Here is a 16,006-nt window from a genome sequence, read left to right on the forward strand (position 1 = left end):
CGTCCACGCCCTTTTTTGTTAAACTTCCCCCTAAAACACAGCAAACAGGCAACCCTTAATCCACCCTAAACTACGTCACCGCGGCGCTCCAGCATCCAAACGTCAGATGAACCCGAAGGAATAGGGGAAGGTGAATCGGGAGGGCTGTTTCCGCAATTCCCAACAGTTGCACCCTTTCTTTTGTACGTTTTCTTCTTTTTATATTTTTACATTGTGGAGCAGAGTTGTTTCCCAAGGGTGCAAGGCTGCTTTCACAGTACGCGCGAGAGGCAGAGAGGGGGGCGAGAAGAGACACGAGTGAGCGTGCAGGCGCTCGAGTGCGCGAGTGGCGTCTCTTGTTGTGCAAAGCCGCTGCCGCCGTCGCACGCAGGTTGGGGGGAAAGGCAAGGGGCCTCGTCCGCCTGTTTTTGCATGCCCACCACGCAGGCGAAGGGACAAGGCGTTCGCGCACGCTCTCCTGCTTGGATCCGTGTACGAAGTGAAGGAATAAAACGAAAGAAAAAATGAATGGAGAGAGAGGGAGAAAAATGAAACGGAGCAACAAGAAAACAAACAAAAAAAATGGAAGCCGTGCACAAAGCGGCATCGCGGCAGCAACGGAGCGACAGCATAAAGGTTCCGCGCTGCCAGCACGACTGCCGCCGCCGTTGCCGCCGCCGCTGCTGCAGCAAGGCCGGCGGAGCAGACAGCCAGGGCAACGCAAACCAAAAGAGAGTAAGAGAGAGAGGGGACATGGCATTCGCTTTTTCTCTGTGGTGTTTTATTTGGAGGGCTGTCTTTCGTTCGCTCGCGTCCTTTTCTGCCTGCCCTGCTTCGAGTTCACCCACATAATATCAAAGAATGACAAAGTGGAGAGAGAGAGAGACGAAAGAAGAAAAAACGAATATTGTAACAACGTTGATTTATCGCTCGAGTCCCGTGTCACCTCTTAGAGCCGCATGTATATAGAAATGGATATATATATATATATATCCGTTCGCGTAAGCTATTCTGACTGAAGACTGCACCGTTTTCTGTACGCCAGAGCCTTTTCGAGTTTGCCTTGTCTATCCAGTTTTCTTTTTCTTTCTGTCGGGTCTCCCTGCTGGACGCAGTTTCATGGTAAATTTTGGGCAGAGCAACGTTCCACGGTATTGATTCGTCCGCAACGCTCAGAGCGACCCTCGGGCCATACGCCGACGCACAAGCCCTGGGAGTTGGCAAAAATGACGAGGCCGCCGTTTTCGATTACCGGGCTTTGTTTCGTCGCTGTTTCGGTTTGTATTCCTTTATTCGTTTATTTCTTCAAGGGGCCGATCCCAGCAGACGCCACAAAATAGAGTAACTTCAAATCATCTCTTCGAGTTCCCCGTCTTACGGACAAAGCAGTAAAATGCGACAATGAAGCCACCAGTTCATTCGAGGGCACCTCTAGGTCAATCCAATCAGCAGTGCCTTGAATTATTTTATTCTTTTTTTATGCTGAACAACAAAAAAGAAGAGGGTTCTCATTCCTCTACCATTTCGGATCGTCTCCCATAATATGGTGTACAAAAATAAAAATAGACAAAAAGAAATGAAACAGCGCCAAAAACGTGGGATTTCAATAGCGCATGATTGTTAGCTCGGTTGATCGAATCCGCGAGAGCCAACAATCCATTCGTATACGAATCGAGACTTGGTGGTGCAAACATTGGGAATGAAATAGCTCATTCAATGAGGTTTGAGAGGAGAGGGTCAAATGCTCTTGCGGCTGGAAAGGGGGGCAGACAGAGGAGGGCAAAATCACGCGTTGAGAATAAAGAAAAAAAGAAATGAGGTACTAAGGGCAGCTCAGAGAAGAATGATGAATGGAATGGAAGAGAGGAGAAGCGGAGAGTTCATTCGCTGCCAGTGGCGAGCATCGAACCTCTCTTGAAAGCAACAGCTCAGCGGCGGTTGGTGGCCGGAGGTTGACAAAAGGGGGACCGGCCAGCAACAATGAGTCATGAGCGGCGTTAAATACAGCCGCCTGGCCTTTTGAAGGGCGTCACAAACCCCCACGAACAATGAACCTCAGGACCAGCGCTGGGAAGTCGCATTCCAGATCACTATCCTCGCCGCTGCGTCGGTCAACATTTGGGCACGATACGCCAACCGGACTTGCATCTGTGTGAAGCTAAGATCCAAGCAGTCCCCGTTTAATCGGGAGAGTTAGAGAGAAAGAAGCTTTTGTTCAAGATATTCAGGCTGAATTGGTAACGTTCAAGCTGCGTTTTGTTCATTTTAACAAGAACTCGACTTCATCAATCCGTTCTTTCAGACTCGCTGCGTGGCGAAATTGATGTCAAACTTTCACGCAACGAGCACCACGGATTTCGACGGTTAAATTTTTCCTGACGCTAACGCAGACGTCGTCTTATAATACCAACAACTTCCGCGGTTGCCGCAACTTGAGTTTGTGCTCCATTTATCAGCGTCCCGTCTAACTCCGCGGAACATCCAACGTGAACAAACCTGTCCCCGTCAAACTCGAGTTTGTAAAAATGCGAAACAACGAGCCTTCTTCACCGACGCGGCGGCAGTATTTGAGGAGTCCACACGGGAAGCAAGAAACGCGAACTTGGAACAGAACCAATTCGTCGCATCCCGCAGTTAGCCCATGCGCCAGCAGCGAGTGAGATAAGGGGCGATTGCTGACTCACAGCCGAGCAAGACGGACGATCTCGACAGTGAACAGAAAACCTGGCAATGCGGCAAGAGCTCGACGGCATTTCGAGGCTCGGGAACGGGAACAACGTGTGTCGTTTCTTCATCGGGGAGAGCCAGCGCCGCGAAGATTAACGGATGCGCATTTCGTTAACGGCGCAAACTCGACTTTCCAGTTGCCACTCGGCTCTGCCCGATAAGAAGCACGATGGAATCTCAGGTGCCTTGAAGTCTCAATGAACGGCATTGTCATTAAACCCGGCAGTACGCAATTACGTCTTCGATACGTCTCAGGGACGTATCGAAGACGTAATGTGCACGTCTTTGGTTATGATTTCCAGCGCTCGACATTTATTACATGTCGGGTATATGCTTCGGTAATATCGTAACATCATCAACTTGATGTTGACGTTTGAAATCATCGCTTCCATTATTTGTTATTCTTGACCACTCTTTGGAAGGCAGCCAGGCAGCGAAGATACCACTTTTTTTTTTGTTATCTCTCTTTGTTCTCTTTTTTTTTTTTTTTTCGAACATGTTTTGTTTGTTTGTTTTTTGGTCAAAGAACACTTTTCCATTTCCGTAAGGGGGACTCTTTTCCAGAAGAAAGTCGCCGAGTCTGTTTTCGTCAGTCTACGAAAGGGCTAAGCAAGGAAGCAGAAGAATAAAAAGTTGGCATCAGCAACAGACGCCATGGCAACCTGCATGACAGATAACGGCCGACTTTGCTTTCGCGTATGGCGCGCTCAGTAGCGCCACCGCAACTCGCGGCGGTGGGCATTCGCGACTGTCGGAGACAGTTCATCAGTCTAAACTGAAACGGTGACAAAAACAGACGAAGCCGGGAGACTAAGGGGAGCGCCCCCCGGGGGAGGGAAATTCCTGAAAATACCGCCTGCCCCCGTCCGCCCCCCCGGGCAGGAAAGGGACTTCTCGGCGACGCCTGAGCAGCAGCAGCAGCCGTGGTTTTGCAGACGGGCTGGGTGACCCCCCTCCAGACAGAAAACCTTCCTTCTGTCGTATGATGTTTTTGTTTTGTTTTGTTTGTTTTTTTTCGCAGTGGGCAGCTGTGCCCGATCGTTTCCCGATGAACTCGGTTTTGCCTGTCACCAAAAAACAGCGTTTCCGAGGGTGTGACCGACAGGCTCCACAGAACTCATGCTTCATAAACATTGATTTTTTTTCTTCTTTTCTAGTTTTAGCTGGTCTAAGGCATACTTAAGAGTGTTGACGAGCAGGAGAGAGCATTGGTTATTGTCCGTGTAATATTAACAAGCAGTGTGTGCCGTTTTTTTTTTCTTGATTTTTTCCGATTGAATCAAGATTATTTTGTAGTCTTTACCCGCTACAGGTAAAGAATATAAAATATTATAATTTCATTTGGACAACCACGTGTCGGCCTCTTCACAGACCGTGTTCGCATAAATTAGAATGCTTCATTTAGCGCTCCTCAAAGCGGAAATTAAGTTACAAAACTTTCATCATTTCTATTTTCTGTGGGTCTTAACAGGTCGTGGTGAAAACATTTTGTGTTGTGCCTCGCTGCTAATGAACATGTCCATCTTCTCTTGTTTTAAATTAAAATATCCCGATCGACTTCTTTTATAGGAGTTCGCACGGGAATTCAAAGTGATACTTCATCCAAGAAAATTTCTCTTTTGTCAGCGCCGCGAAAGCGAGGCTCAAACTCAAAATTGGTAGTTGTATCGCCGATTGCTCAATCATCATCCGGTTAAACGCCATTTCAACTGCCGCCTGCTGAAAGCAGTATAATACAACGCACGTGCACGGAATCGCAGTTTGTTTCCGCTGGGCAAGATTGCAATCCATGTTGTTGTAGTTTTGAGGAGGGGGGGGGGGGGGGGGGCTCACTAGTGCGAGTAGTTCCTTTTTCGCAGGGGCGTTGCCCTTCGTCGCACCACTTGTGAATAATGACTGCGAAAGCGCTTCGCCCTCTCTGCCAATCCGCCGGAGACAGACTTTCATTAGCCAATTCGAATGCGGGCACAGCTCGGGCGCATTCCCGCCGCCTCGCGCCCCACGCAATATTCGGAGACTTTCTGAAAAACGACTCCAGCGCAATGAAACGTTCGTCGAGACGACAAGCGAACAAAGAAACCAAGCAGAACACACACACACAAAAAAAAAAAGAATTACCAGTCCGTTCAAGTCCGCCCGGGCGCAACAAGCGCGGCGAGTGTGAGTTCTAGGGCGGGGCGAGGTGATTGCTTTTCGATTGCCCCGATCATTGGTCGCGCTCGCCAGCATAATTTTTCTCCGCGGATTCCGGCCTCTACGGCGGGGCAGCAGATGGAAGGAGTCGGTTGAAAGTGTTTACAAACTCGGAACGAGTTTTGATTAATGACTTCGGGTTCAGGTAGCTGCTGTACGCGTTCAGGGCCGAGTGGTTGAGAAACAATTCCTGTATCGACATGCACAGCTTAATAGCGGATGCTATCGGTGGACCTCTGCTCCTGTATACACAGTTAAGAAAATATCTATCATATATTGCATCACATATTACTGAAACACTGGGTACAAAAAGTACATCGAAGTGACTAAACTCATCGAGGAAAACATGGTTGAATAGAAGGTAGCACCGTATAGGGATGTTCAAATCTGAGCCTCGATGACAGAAGAGAGGTGCACATTATTTAAATAATAAAAAGAGTTATAATTTATTCAAATATGAAAAGGAGGAAAGAAAATCTGTTCGTCTGCGAATGTGGACATCGTTTTGTTTTTTCTTCTCTTTTAGCGAACTGTTCGCAGAATTTTACGTTGCAGTTAGCACACACTGTCGAGTCTCTTTCTTCATCCCATCGATCTCACTTAGAAAAAAAAAATATTCAAGTAAAGTGGAAAAACCTTGTCGGGTCGGCGGATGCTTGCCAACCCGCCTACGAAACGACTAGCCTCGTCGAGCTGCACGCAGCCTTCCCGTCACCATAGCCCGCGGATCACCCGCCCACACCGACTCGCGCGGTATCTCGGCACACCCACGTGACAATTCCACGCGGATGCTGCGAAAGCGAGCAACCAACCTACGGACTGCACACTCTTCGTGCGAGCGCATACCCACAAACAAAAAAATCAGCGCAGGATACGCTAACCTAAATCGGGACAAAAGAAACAAATTGTCCGATGAGAGTGCGTCTCGGATCGGACACGCGTCAAAAGGAGTGGAAGCAGCAGCGTCTGCGTCCCTGGCGTTTTACTTCCGAGTCACGCGCTTCTCCCTTGATTTCCGCTTCCCTTTTTTTCTTGTTTTCCTCCATCTTAGCGGCGAATTCTTCTTCTCTAGCCAGGCGTTCTCCTCGGCCCTTCTTTGTGTAAATAGTGTACATGTCGACGGCTGACACCCCGGATGCAGCACGTAACGTAGACGTGCGAGTTTGTCGGAAAAGGGAGAGTGGTCTTTCAAAAGGAAAAAAAAAAAAAGAAAACATCGCTACTGCAGTGTCCTCTTCTCGCATTTTTCCCCGTCACTTTTCTTCCCCGCGCTGCTGGTCCCGAGTGTGTACCGAAGGCACCCCCACCTCCTTTTTCCCAGTCGCTTTGCCTCCCAGCCTCGCAAACTTTAATGGTGTAACGTTTTTATGTCGGATAAAACGAAAAAAAGATACCTCTCAGTGACAGTGTTGGTGGACATGCTAACCGGTTTTTGTGCTGTTGACGAAATAAAACACGTAATATGTCGATTCACCTTGTTTCTGTCGTGTGCCGCTCCTTCCTATTACAAAAAATATAGCCAAGAGGTACAGCTGGAAAATACCTTAAACACCAGCTTCACACGCGCAACTTCCAAAGGGAAATTTAGTTGAGCAATGGGGCAATGAGCTAGGGATATAAGTTCACTTCTCGAAAGAATAAATGAAAACATCTCCATCCGACTGCGTCTCCACGAAACACGCCAAGAGCCAAATCGCAGGACGCCGTGTTGTTGGTCGTTGTTCGAATCGCGCATGCTCAGAAGCGACGACCACCTCTAAATTGAACGGTCGGCCGAGAACAGTTATTCTGGTTGGGCGGAATGCACGTTGACCAAGCATAATCGTGCACTTTCTTCCGATCAAGATATTTAATCTTGGCAGAACTTAAAAGGGAACAAGTTCTGAGCACGAGCTGCGAACAACTTCCGTGAACGCACTCATTACTACAATTTACAAAAAAGTCTTGTAAATTACAAAAAAAAAAAGGCTATCGGCTCTATGACATAATGCATGTGCGACGCTACTCTATGAAAATGCCTGTGCATCTAGCTCTCCTCGGATCCATCGAAGAGCCAATCACAGATGTACGAGGGATCTCGGCCAGTGATGAGAACAACGTTTTTACGAAAACATTATTCTCGAACTGACAGCATAAAAAGAAAAATTACTGATGTACAATCGGAACCGTCGCTTGGCATCGTATCATATATATATATATAATCTTTCCTCCTGTTTTATTATATATATATATACATGTATATAATCTTTTCTCCTGTTTTATTATTCAGCGAGTTCACTCCGTATATTGCAGTGATAGGCTGTCCGAGCATCTGAGGAAAATTTGATGCACGGAAAGTTTCCGTAATAAATATTTGATCAAGCCCATGTCGCATTACAGTGCCAGGATGTTTTCGGCATTCAGTCTACCCTGTGGCAAAAAGATACGCACAATTTTTTTTATATATATTTATGGAATAAGGTAGCATTTGACGTTATGATTGAACAGGAAGTAAACACGATCGGACCCCGGCAGGGGAAGTTCGACAAGGTAAGTAATTCGGGTGCATGTAAAATTCAAAACATCCGAACCACCTAGATTTGTGATTGGTCGCTTCTTCCGAGCATTCACATTTTATACATGAATCATTATTTAAATGCAACCAGGATGCTTTTCAAAGTGTCAAAACACACAAGGAATGTTCCTGAAAATTTGCTTTTCACCCGCAGGTTTCACAATTTGTTTCAGGTTCCATCCACCCGACCGAAATAACATCAAAGAAAAAAAACAACGATCGACAATTGGAGGCGCCCGAGCAAAACTCGCTTAATAAAGTGCATCGGCGTGCGATACGCGAGAAAAAAAAAATCATCTCGTAAATTGAAGCCGTTAATTTCCATACGACAGGACCGCGGAGAAAGAAATCGATTATACCCTTTCGGCCTCACACTCTAAACCCCAAGAAGAAGAGAGAAAAAAAAAAAGGAAAAAGAAGAAGAGATGCTTCGAAAACTCCAGGGAGCGCTAGGTTGAAACGGAAACGCAAATTCGTCTTTACAGCTCCGCGGAAACAAATCCTTTTTCCTTGATTGACGAATGAGGCGTTCTATGGGTTCTATTGCGCGTTTCCCTGCAGTGCCGAAACGATCTCAGCGGCCTTGGTTGCTTCGGAAGGGAGGCGCCTCTCGAAGCCCCAAAACGACGTTGGGCGCACCGGGGAAAGGTTATGAATACTAATGAGAGATGTCGGCCTCTCCCCTTCGGCCCCCTGGAGAAGGGCAGGGCAGTCACGCTCTCGGCCCGCACCGACCGACCCAAAGGGAAGGACCAGAGAGGACCGACTGCATGAATAAAGGCCCATGCGCGCCCCGGGCCCCGATAAGCCTGGCTGTATGTAGGATACATACGTGTGAACCTCCTTCAGGAATGTGCTCCTCCACTCTATTTATTGGGTCGTGTGTGTGTGTGTGTTCCGGTGATCAGTACGCAAACTCCGCGAGAGAACAAACAGGTTTCCAAGCTCACAACTTCAAAGCAATGCCTTTTCTTTTCTTTTTGCTTTTTTTCTTCTTTTTTATGAATTACGGTGCAGTGGCGGCGTGCCATCAGGCTAAAGGCTGGCTCACACACTTGCGACTGCTTATGTGTGTGCGCCTTAAAACCTTTTAAATTATCTTAGGAAGACAGAACACGCCGGTGCCGTCTATGGCGTAACCGTGTAACACTTGGAAATTCCGTAAGTTTCCCATCTCTTTTCGAGCATCATTCTTTCTTTGCGTTTCTTTTTTTTTTTAATTTTTTTTTATGGTATAAGCGATTATTTCTCATAGATAGAGCGTACATTTGATCTCGCAAATATCGTTCGCTCTAGTGGCATATACGCAATTCCAGGGTCACCTCACAGATGGCGCCGGCGTACCAGTGTGCTCTCTCGTCGAAAGGTATTGCAAGAACTCGGTCGTAATCAAACACAGGTGTGTGAACGTGCCATTACGCTGCGGTTATCGGGGGTCGAATGCTGCAAGCCACAACGGCTGGAAGTTTCGGGGACTGGCATGAATGTGCAAAAGGTCATTCGCGCCGTGAGCAAGTGCTCGAACGACCTCCAGGTATAAGTCCATAGATGCCGAGACGCACATTATTTTTGCCTGCTCAGTCCGCGAAGATAAGGAATGCAGAGTCCCGGGAAATGTAGATTGCTATAATCGGTGACAGGTTAAAGGGTGATTCACACATTCGCGTCCAGCCCAACCAAGTGCAACTGCAACGGCTTGCGACGTATACGGGTTGCTATGGCGACACTCGCGACGAGCCAGTGGGGAGGCGCGGTGCTGCACGAAGCAACGCAGCGCAACGCTGTCGACCCAAATCTGTGAACCAGCCTTAAAATCAACAACCAGTTCGAGCTTTTCACTATTCCCTCGCTTCCTCCTCTCTCCCCTTCTACCCTGTCCACCGTTGCCTGTATCCTCCTCCCCCATGGTGAGGAGAATCTTCTGCCTTGCAGAATCTCCAGTCTGATCGTCGGCCTTTAAGGGGGAGGTGTAAGCCCCTCCCACCTCTTTCCCCGTTAGCAGAGCGAACGCTGCCGAGGATGTCACCTCCTCACCACCAGTGTTCGCTCTGCTAGCGTGGAAAAAGGTGGGAGGAGCTTCCACTTCACGCTTATTCTATCACCGACTATATGTATAGGCTGAAAGTTGGTTTCAGGTCGGCGACATTATAGGGTAAGTATACGACCAGGTTAAGGCAGTGCCGTATATGCTGAAAAGTCTGAAGAAGCGACATATTTCAAATCAGAGGCCTTTCATTGCATCATATTTGAAGCCTATCTGTGTAAAATAATATTTTGAGAGTATGAAAGTGTTGTTATAATTATATAATAACATTCTCACTACCCTATTACAGTACCTTCAGAATCTAATGTGTATTTTATTCCCAGAGAGAATATATTGCGAAATCTTAGAAAACTTCATATTAGCGACGTTTGTTTTTTAATAACATCTCATATCGGAGCGTCAAGTCTTACCCCGATTAAAGAGAAACGTGTTGCACAAAAAATGTGATAGGTAGAGGCACGTAGGTTTCATGCTTAGATATGTCACAAAATCTCGAGTCTTCTTTTTACCTTGTTGGTATACTTCGTCATGTGCTCTGTTCGTTGCCTGGAGAAGTAGGCGACACAAATTCTTCCCATGTGTTAGACAACATGTCCTCACCCAGATTTGTACCTAGTTCAACTATTTTACTCAAGTTACTGTAGTTTAACTTTCAATTACATTTTTATTTCGGTAATTAGTTGTTCGCTTTAATTACGTTTTTTAGTAACTTCTACTGAAGTTACAAATTGCTTTCGAATTTTAGTGGTTGTTTTGCTTATCAACAAATATTCCTGTACAAAGGAGATAAGATGTTGGAATGGTGGGAGTAGTATTTGCAAAGAGGGGGAAGCATGTTCCGTAGGAAGGGGGAGGGGAGAAAATGGTTTGGACAGTCCGAAACCTCCCCTCCCCCCCCCCCCCCCCCCCCCCTTGCAACAACACTGCTGCAAGGCTTGGGGAGCGAACAGACACGACGCAAGAGAGGCCGAGTAACTGCGGGATTAGCGCCGAAGACTGACGTTTCTTTGTGTCCCAAAGCTCAAGAAGACTTGACCCATTTGAAGAAAGGGCTGGTCCCCGCTTTTCCCCAACGTAGAAACTCTCGCCCCCTACAGGAGGTGCACACACTGCATCTCACTCAAAGGAGGCAACAAAATGCAGCACCTGCTCTGAAACTCATCTGGTGCTCCCGTAGTTTGTGCTGTACTCGAAAAATCACGCGCTAAAGGGCAACGCAAAGATAACCTTTTTGCGTTGCCTTTCCTCCCAAAACCCAGAAAATGCAGATTTTCCAAGATTCAGAGTTTTTTTGAGAAACCTGTAGTAATTCCCACAAAGTTTTTATATAAAAATATAATAAACAAGCAGTGTTGGGAAGTACTCTATAAACATGGTCCCTAAAGTATACTGTTTAGAAATATTGTATACTTTACTTGAAGAAAATTCTCTGAACATGTACTTGTATTTTCCGAGGAAAGTAAAACTCCCTACTTCAACGTACATTCCCCGAATTTGAAAACAAAAAAATGGCGGGATCGTCGTGTAAAAACGCGCTCTTTCGAGACGTCATCTGGTCATTTCCCTGAGTGAAGTAAGGGCGTCTGTAAGACCGATGGAAGTAAGTGCCTTATAAGTTGATTATGTTAAATAGCTCGTCAGCGAGAGTGAAATAACTACTTTGCTGCGACTTGACCTTATACAATATTTGCTGCCATTTCCGTAGAAAACGGAAGCACCTCCGATTACAACTGCAGCAATGCATACCATTTAAAAAAAACACTGCGTAAAGAATGAAAGGGCGTCGTGAAAGGTTGTGTTAAAAGTCTTCGTACTTTACCTTGAAATATATTGTATTTATAGTACTTTACTTCAAGTACATTGGTCCCGGCAAACTTACTTATTTACTTGAAGTACAAACCTCTAATTTACTGTGTACTTTACTTCAAGTACTTTTTAAATGTACTTTACACTGTAAACAAGCAAACACTGTCTAAAAAATCAAGCTCAGATAGTGCTAAACCTCAATGTATAAATGTCACTTTCGCTGTACATCATCAACCAAACAAACAAGAAAGTAAAAAAAAGTAGGCACATAGAAGCAGAACCAGCTTTTAAAGCCTTTCTGTGCAAAAAACTAGCCAATTCATATTTGGCTAGCACAATTTCGCTAGCGGATCAAAACCTCTGTACTTTCTTTTTACCAAAAAAAAAAGCCGCTTACAACTCCCTGTAACGCCGAATTAGAGCGCAGCTCTTGAGGAGGAGGAGGGAAGGGCACGGGGGGGGGGGTTAAACTAACCAGGGGGGGTCACGTTACCTTGGGGGTCACGTGACCCCCAATGCCGATGATGTCATCACTGACGTCACTGATGACGTCATCAGTGACGATGACGATGCGGGTACCGATGACGTCATTAGTGACGTCACTGATGACTTCACCAGTGATGATGACGATGACGATGCGAATGTAGGTGACGTCATCAGTGACGTCGCTGATGACGTCATCAGTGATGATGACGATGACGATGCGGATGCCGGTGACGACATCAGTGACGTCACTGATGACGTCATCAGTGATGATGACGATGACAATGCGGATTCCGGTGACGTCATCAGTGATGATGACGATGACGATGTGGATGCCGGTGACGTCATCAGTGATGATGACGATGACGATGTGGATGCCGGTGACGTCATCAGTGATGATGACGATGACGATGTGGATGCCGGTGACGTCATCAGTGATGATGACGATGACGATGCGGATGCCGGTGACGTCATCAGTGATGATGACGATGACGATGTGGATGCCGGTGACGTCATCAGTGATGATGACGATGACGATGTGGATGCCGGTGACGTCATCAGTGATGATGACGATGACGATGCGGATGCCGGTGACGTCATCAGTTATGACGATGACGATGTGGATGCCGGTGACGTCATCAGTGATGATGACGATGACGATGTGGATGCCGGTGACGTCATCAGTGATGATGACGATGACGATGTGGATGCCGGTGACGTCATCAGTGATGATGACGATGACGATGTGGATGCCGGTGACGTCATCAGTGACGATGACGTCATCGGGGGTCACGCGACATCGGCGGGGGTCACGTGACCTCGAGGAGGGGGCCACGTGACTTCGGGGGTCACGTGACCCCCCACGAGGTCACGTGACCTTGGTGGGGGGCTCGCGCGGTGCATTATGGGACATTTCCCATGATGCACCGCGCGGTTACGCCGACGCCGACGGCGACGGCGACGCCGACGCCGACGGCGACGCCGCTCAAGCCGGGAACGGGCCCCTAAGAGCTGCGCTCTAACAACAAAAAACATATAAAAGTACCTTCAAAGTAATTCGCTACTTTTTCACGGTAAGTAATTTTTTTTAATTATTTTCTTTTTGAGTAATTTCTACTCTGCTCAAATTACTTTTGACGCCAATATTCAATAACTTAATTACTTTTTTGAGTAACTTGTACATGCCTCTTTGCCTTTGTTGCTAAAACATATGGTATCCTCGCCTTCAAAGTCCCTATAAAAACACCTGTAGGAAAAAAAAAAAACTTGATGTGTTGGTTTAAGTTCATGACAGCTCCATGCTTCTTTGTTATGGTTATTAAAACAAGATATCTCTTATTCAGGCGGAGTCATTGTGCTAGCCGCATACATTTAAACGATCGCATGACATCTTTGGATAATTGGTGTAGTGGCAAAATTAAAATGATAAAACATTTTAGCGAGCGTTCTTTACGTCACTTACTAACGTTTTCATGACTATCAATGCAAGCACCAGTTCATCTACCAGTAATTTTTTTAATTATTTCCGTCACGCATATATAAAAGAAGACAATGTCATCTCAAAGGGCCTAGAAGGTGGGGCAGAATACCAAGTTTAGTATTATTTATTTATTTATTTAGGTATTCTAGAGGCTCTTTGAGATGACAGCTATAATTTCAAAGGACAAAAAGTCAAGCAGCAACACACACAAAGAAGATGCAATGCATGCTTAAAAAAAATATCGGCGCATTCCAGCACATTCACCACTAAATGGAATAAATATATACTAAATACGGTTCCATAAGAAGGTGCATAAAACAGACAACGAAAATTTCAATTCATCTTCCTACTCAAGCAGCATGATGTTTATGGCGGCAACCAAAAAACGCATGATCACTGATGGAGAAATTTCTCTTGGAAGGATTTTCCAACCCGAGGTGTCAAGGAGAAGAGGCGACGATAATATTCCCTGTAGAAGGAGAACAAGGGGCACAAAGGACAAACACAAATCTCCAAATAGAGCTATATATAGGTGACTGGTGCGCGACCGCGAAAGTCCGCCTGGTCTGTGGTATCGAGCCAGGGACCTCTCCATTTAGGGTGGAGCATTCTACCAACTGAGCTAATTAGGAGTTAGACGTCAGTAGATCAAACGGGTTTTATCAGCTGCCACCAGTCTCACACCAACAAGGGTGAAAGGCCTAGATTTTTTTAGGTTATGATGATAATGCAACTAATGTAAAAGTGAAATCAACCTGGACAAGAATGACGATAATAATCCACGGAGAAGGGGAAAAAGGAGGATAAAGGGCAAACACAAATCTTCAAACACAGCTATAGGGGACTGGTGCGCGACCGAAAAAATCTGCCTGGTCCTGGTATCAAACCAGAGACCTCTCCATTTCCAGTGGAGCGCACTACCAAGTGAGCTGACCAGGAGTTAGGCGTCGGTTGAGCAAACGGGTTTTGTAAGCTTCCAGTCTAACACCAACAAGGGTGAACGGCCTGTGATTTGAAGGTCATGATGATAATGCATAATGCAAAGGTGCAATCAAGCTGGACAAGGATGACGATAATAATCTGCGGAGAAGGGGAACAAGGGGGACAAAGGGCAAACACAAATCTCCAAACACAGCTAGGTGACTGGTATCGAACCGGCTAGGTCCTGGTATCGAACCAGAGACCTCTGCATTTCCAGTGGAGAGCCCTACTAACTGAGCTAACCAAGAGTTACACGTCAGCAGAGCAAACATGTTTCAGCAGCTTCCAGTCTAACACAAGCAAAGGTGAACGGCCTGCATTTTTAAGGTTATGATGATCATGCAACTAATGCAAAGTTGCAAGCGAGCTGGACAAGAATGACGATAATAATCCCTGGAGAAGGGGGAAGAAGGGGGCAAATGACAAACACAATTCTCCAAACAGGGCTAGGTGATTGGTGCGCGACTGAAAAAAAATAAATAAAAAAACGCCTGGTCGCTGCATCGAACCATGACCATCGTCGTTTTTGTCATTCTTGTCCAGCTCATTTTCACCTTTACAATAATTTCATTATCATCATAACCTTAAAAAGGAAGGGCGTTCACCCTTCTTGGAGTTCGGCTGATGGCAGCTGGTAAAGCCCGTTTGCTCTACTGACGTTTAAGAACTGGTTAGCTCAGTTGGTAAAGCGCTTCAGTGGAAATGGAGAGGTCCATGGTTTGATACCAGGACCAGGCGGATTTTTCCGGTCGCGCACAAGTCACTTAGCTGTGTTTGGAGATTTCTGTTTTACCTTTGTCCCCCATGTACTCATTCTCCATCGATAATTGTCGTAAATTTGTCCAGCTCGCTTGCCGCTTTGCATTAACTGCATTATCATCAAAAGATACGAATGTTTGAGCATGCTCCTGCATGTATGAGGTTAATTTAAAAAGAAAAAAGAAAAAAAGGTTGATCTAAACGGGACGATATATGGTGAGCTGACGGTAAGAAGAGTCTTTAAGAGCTGGAGAGCTATGGTAGAGTTCGCCAATAAATGATAGGCGCGCAAGATGCCTTCTGGAGCGAAAGGGTGATAAGTTAAGTCGATGTTTTATACCGGTTAGACTAGCAAAGCGGGAATAGTCACGAACTATGAAACGAGCGAACTACATACACTCTGAAAACGATCGGTGAGTTCAGTTTCTGCCGAACACAGGGACAGACAATCACAGCGAAGAATAAAGGGTTCAAATGGAGAGCAACCGAAGGTTCGGAGTGAATTTCGACTCGAATAAACAGTGAATGCCTCGTATTTCTCTCTTAATATAAAACAACGATGTAAACTTGAAAGTAACTTCCTCAAACGAAGTTTCGAAGAAATGCATAGGCGAGCATATTCGATGGAATAGTTTCGGATATGCGAGTATATGCACTTAAACTTATTAACTTCGATGGGACTATAGTTTCTAATAACTCCTCGAGTTCGATATTTCTTTAAGTTTATGAGCAACTTTATTATGTTAAATAAGAACTTAAACTTCGTAAGTAGATGGGTCCAACACAAGTTACACGAAAGCTTAAATCGTTATTTTTACCAGCCTCGAAGCCTATCTTTTATACTGTGCAGGTACACTTCCCATTTCTCGACCACACGTAAACTGAAGTGAATTCAAATTCGATGAACAGTAGTTTGAATCTAATTTATAATTATTCGCCCATAATGGTCACTCGTGCGTACAAAACCGAACGGCGTTCAGAGTCAAGCAAAACGACCAAA

Source organism: Ixodes scapularis, unplaced genomic scaffold (assembly GCF_016920785.2).
Source record: "Ixodes scapularis isolate PalLabHiFi unplaced genomic scaffold, ASM1692078v2 PGA_scaffold0__279_contigs__length_252992795, whole genome shotgun sequence".
Classification (NCBI taxonomy): Eukaryota; Metazoa; Arthropoda; class Arachnida; order Ixodida; family Ixodidae; genus Ixodes; species Ixodes scapularis.